The sequence below is a fragment of the Solanum dulcamara genome, chromosome 9, assembly GCF_947179165.1.
Source record: "Solanum dulcamara chromosome 9, daSolDulc1.2, whole genome shotgun sequence".
NCBI classification, from domain to species: domain Eukaryota; kingdom Viridiplantae; phylum Streptophyta; class Magnoliopsida; order Solanales; family Solanaceae; genus Solanum; species Solanum dulcamara.
In genome coordinates, this window is record NC_077245.1 from 12,636,730 (window position 1) to 12,642,729 (window position 6,000).

Genomic DNA, 6,000 nt, shown 5'->3' on the forward strand with positions numbered 1-6,000 from the left:
TGGTAAATTAGTTGCTACTATATGATCATAGAGCGTGTCTTTCTAGAAAAATTGGCGGTGTTAATAATAATAATTCTAAGTATGCGACTCAACGTCATCATCTTACCTTACATTAATTAAGAAACTACGTAACTAAATATATTCTAATAGTGACATGTTTGGCATCTAATTGGAAAAAAATAAATGTTGATTATCTTACGTCTCAAATGAGACAAAGTCTTACGTAGCCATCATTTAATTGAGGTAAAAATCAAAATTATTTTTTAAATCAAGAAATAAGAGTGTTTAATTTATAATTATTAACAAAATTGAATCTAATACCTTAAAGAATATTCATCTCTAATAGAGTAGCAGATTGTTCCTTCAAATTCAATTAGTTATTCTGCCTCAGACTTGATAAATTAGTGAATAAATATTTTTTAGTGAATAATTCATTCCTTTTAAATCCCATAAAGGACAACGAAAAAAAAGAAGAAAAAGTCGTCGTGGATGCACAAGCTGGAGACCAAGTAAATCCATTAGGGTGATTTGTTTTATTTCCCAATTAACATGACTTGCAAAATTCGTTTTAATAGAAGGTCAATGATTAATTATTCAAAACAATTGTAAAATTCATCTGAAATGGTAAATATGATAAATGCGTAAAGATGAAATTTTAAAAATGCTTCTTGGTAATTTTTTCTTCAAATTTAATTGCATAAGTAATTGAGGTAGTAAGTCATAAAGCAACGATAACATATAAAGTGTACTCCCACGCGGGATAATTTCAATAAGATTGAGGGCCTAAAGTCAAACTTCATATAGAGGTCCTTGATTGTTTTTTCTAGTTGACATATATAAATTGAATAACAATAAACATACTCAGTTAATTCTACAAGTAAGGTTTGGAGAGACTAGATGTACGCAAACCTAATAAAGTAAGAATGTAAAAAAATGTAAATTTTTTATGAGAAAATATAATATAAAGTTAAAATAATAAAATTCGGTTCAAAATTTGAGAAATTGATATAATAATATAGAAATAATATTGCGTTGAATTTGATAAGTTGATAATATAATATTGAAATAGTGTTGACTTGTTGCAACAGTACATAAATAAATTGAATAACAATAACATACAACTTATCCTACAAGTGAGGTCCGGAGAGAAGCTAGATGTACCTGGACTTTATGAATTAAGGATGTAAAAAATTTAAATTTAATAGTATATGAGATTATTTTCAACAATATATATATAGAGATTACATATGCAGAAAAAAGTGGGGGCCCAAAAAAATGGGGGCTTTAGTGTCCTAATAGTCGAGCCGGCCCTAATCCCACAGGAGGAGTCCGGAGAAAATAGTGTGTATGCAGACCTTATTACTATCTTGATACACATATATGATGTTTCCAATAGACCCCCGACTCTAAGAAAAAATATTTCAACGTAATTTGGAAAAAGAAAATAACGGAAATGAACAAGTTACGACAAAATATACTAAGGGCCTGTTTGGAAAGCCACCCTGAAAATTGGATTTGGATTGAGTGTACTTACACTGTCTGACCTGTTTGGTTGGCCAGGTAATTACTTGGTCAGCAGATAATTTGGTGTAATTGGCAAGATATAATTACACTCTCCAATTCATAGGGGAGACTGTGAATTGCTGGTAATTACATGGTATAATTACAAGGTGATTACTTTTGCATTTCTTTCTTTTATTTTTTTCATTTTAATTTATTTTTTATTTCTATTATTTTAAATTCTTTTTATTTTTATTATTCTAATATTTTTTTAAAATATATTTTATAATATTTATTTTTCATTTTGATTTCATTCCCAACATTTACTTCATGTGATTTCATGCAATTTTTCATATTATCTTTTTATTTATTTATTCTACGTTTATTTTCTTCACTAGCATGATTTTATTAGTATTCTAATTTTTAAATTAAAGTTGAATTCATTTTTGAATAAAGTTATAAACTTACAATTTTTTTCCTTTTAAATCATATTTATGTACATTATGTTGAAATTTGACATAAGCGTATTATGTTAATTTAATTTTTTGAATTTAGAACTTATGTTATATTTTTACTTTCATTTTTTTTAGTAGTATTGACTTAATATTTCACATTACAAGCCATTTATTTTTTAATTAGATTTGATAGATTATCTTTTTGTCAATTATTTTAATAACTTTACTATGGCATTATATTTATAATATTTAATATTTTTGTCAAACATGCATTTCATGATGTTCGTATAAATCTTGTATTTTTAGTTTTTATGATTAATTTAATTAAAATATAATAATTTATAAAATATAAATTAATTTTTTATAATATTAGTTAAGAACATATGTTTACTAATTAATATATTTTCAAAAGACAATATATATCTTAAATATTTAATTTAATATTATTTATAAATATTCTTATTTGTCTAATATAAATTTTTAATTTTAGATAATTAACTTTTGTTTTTAAAAAATCTAATATAATCTTGTAATAACACTTGTGCAATTACATTGTGGCAAACAAACATGTCAGAATAATTACTAAGCCGTGTAATTACTAGCGTGGTAATTACCATCCTATTAATTACACCAATTTCAATTACCAGATGACTTTCCAAACAGACCCTAAAGAAAGTGTGACAAAATATTCTGAAGAGGATATACCCATATAATCGAAGTACAAGAAATAATAAATAGTACTAAACAGGAATCGAAAAACAAGAAACTACAAGTGTAAGACTACGACTACTGGTATGGAATAGGGATAAGCGAAACAATAACCCTCAATTACATATGTATTAACCTTCTATCCTAAACGACGTCCTCCATAATCTCCTATCTAAGATCATATACTTGGTAAATAAAAGTTGTGTCATGTTCTATCTAATCACCTCTTCTCAATACTTTTTCGACCTACCTCTAGTTCTCCTAAAACCATCCACAATCAACTTCTCACGTCTCCACAATGGGACATCTGTGCATCTCTTAGATCTTCACATTTCTGGACCATCTCAATGTCACTTTCCTCATTTTGTCCTTTGTCGAGGCCAATCTCATCTTATCTTGAATATCTTTATTTCTAATCTTAAATCTTCTAGTATGCCACACATCCATCTCAACATCCTTATTTCCTAGAGTTTCATCTTTTGAACATGATAGTTCTACACTAGCCAACAAGAGGTCTCAAGCCATTTTAAAAAATATATTAATCCATTCAATAATATATAGTAAGTTGGTTTGTCTTTTAGGTTTCTTCCTCGGCAACCCCTCAAGGTTCATTTAGTTATCTTACGCCTTTTACTTGTTCAGACATGATGCTTTTTCTTATTATTATCTACCGTCCTTTTTTCCCCTCAAGTTATCAAGCGTACATCACCACTAGAAGTAGCATTCAAATTAAAAGGAAATTTTGTGATGAAGAAAAGGACTTATTGCAGTATAATATTTGATAGCATATTTGTAGGAAAATAATTACTTTATATATTTGGTAGCATATTAAGGAGATATTTAATTTCTTTATTTCAATATTGTATCACATATATATTCTCTCTTAGGAAATGAATAAGGGGAATCAAGATTGTACAGTTCTTTTCATGATATCTGAGCCAAAAAAATTTTCTTCATCATAAATTTCTATGGTTGGTGACGACGTACCTCTTCCACCACCATCAAATACCGCTGTCGTGGGTCAGCAATTTACTTCCGATCAATGGAAGGCTATTACGAGATTTTTTGATAATGTTATAATTCTAGAAAATCGCTTGAATGATAAGTTTGATGTTTCTTCTTGGATTATTGACACCGGTGCTACTCATTATATTATCGGTGAGAAATTTTGATTGTTTGATGTTCATACTGTTGATTATCCTGTTGGTTTGCCTAATGATGAAAAGGTGTTTGCTTCTTTGGAAGGTTTCGTTCGACTGTTAGATAAAATCACCTTACATCATGTCTTTTATGTGCCTTATTTACGTTGCAACTTATTCTCTTTCCCCTTAACTTACTGATAATTTACGCTTATTGTCTCTTTTAATTTTTATATGTGTGCTATTCAGGACCCACTGAAGGAACTGATTGGAATGAGAGTTAGGAGGGACGGACTGTACTATTTTAGCAAACTGGACGTGGTGCAACATGTGTCTACTATCATGGCAGCGTCAGTATTGGAATTGTGGCATCGACGATTGGGGCATCCTTCTAAGAGAATAGTTAAGTTGCTTCCTCATGTTAGTAGTGATAAGAGTAGTTTAGCAAAGAATTGTGAAGTGTGTTTTTGTGCTAAGCATCCTAGAGACAAATTTCCTTTAACTGATAATAAAGCGTCTAGAATATTTGAGAAGATATATTGTGATTTGTGGAGTCCATATCGACATGTTTTGTCGTGTGGAGCTCTTTATTTTCTAACAATTATTGATGATTTTTCCCGAGCTATTTGGATCTACTTATTGGTTGATAAAACAAAAGTGTTTTAGATGTTTATGGCTTTTGTTGCTATGGTTGATTGATAATTTAATCAAACAATTAAAGTTGTACAATGTGATAATGGTATTGAATTTAATTGTTTGATCGATTATTTTTTCGCCACTAATATTCTGTTCCAAACCTCTTGTATGGGTACTCCGCAACAGAATGAGAGAGTAGAGAGAAAGCATAAACATGTGTTGATTGTTGCGAGGGCTATAAGATTTCAGGCTAATTTGCCTATTTTTTTCTGGGGTGAATGTGTTCTTGCTGCATCTCATCTCATAAATCTTACCCCCACACCTAATTTACAAAATAAAATACCTTTTGAAATCTTATTCAATAAACCTCATTCTTTCGATGTTATTCATACCTTTGGGTGTTTGTGTTTTGCTCATAATAAAAAAACTCAGAGTGACAAATTTGCTAATCAAAGCAGAAAATGTTTGTTTGTGGGATATCCGTTTAGTAAGAAAGGTTGGCGGTTATTTGATTTTGATACGAAGGATTTTTTGTCTCTCGTGATGTGAAGTTTATAGAGGATGTGTTTCCTTTTGCTTGTCCGGATGATCTTCATATTTCGTCTAATATTTTTGATGTGGTGTTGAAATCAATGGTGATTTTATGGTGTACGAGGATGACTTAGGGGTAAAGTTGATAGTTCGGAGATTGCCGGGCAGCAGCCGCAAGTAACAGCCCAACTAGCGCCTGCGAGAAGCCAGGACGAACTGCAGCCAGTGGCCACTGTCCATCCCGCTGGGAACCCAGCGCCCGCTGGCAGCGAGAAGAGTAGCAACACCATACTCCAGCCACAGATGTGGAAGGTGGATTGGGGCATGATTTTCGGGAGAAATTTCTCTCTGTTTTGCTTCGTGATCATGTGACATACTCAGTTTTTGCTAATAGTCCGTTTCCTACTACTCCGATTAACAATCAATCCTCAGGTACTTTCTATTCTTTGGCACACTATATTAATTGTGATAATTTCTCTGTAAATTATCGTAAGTTTCTTTCAGCTATTATTTCGGGGAAGGATCCTAAGACCTTCAAAGAAGCCATGAAATCATAGGATGGAGATATTCAATGAAAAAAGAGATATGTGCATTGGAAGACAATGGTATATGGACTTTGGAACATCTTTCTTCGGGTAAGAAAGCACTTGGTAATCAGTGGGTGTGCAAGACCAAGTTTTTGTCAAATAGAGATGTGGAACGGCTCAAATCGCGCTTGGTTGTGTTGGAAAATAATCAACAAGCAGGGATTGACTACAATGATACTTTTGCTCCGATCGCCAAGATGACTACTATTCGAACCTTCCTAGCGATTGCAGCATCCAAAAATAAGAAACTTCACGAAATGGATGTTCATAACGCCTTTTTACATGGTAACCTTGATGAGGAGGTGTATATGAAGCTCTTTCCCGGATTTGAAAGTCCAGATCCTACGTTGGTGTGTCGTTTGTGCAAATCGTTGTATGGGTTGAAACAAGCCCCTAGATGTTGGTTTGCAAAATTGGTGACTGCTTTGAAAAGGTACGATTTTC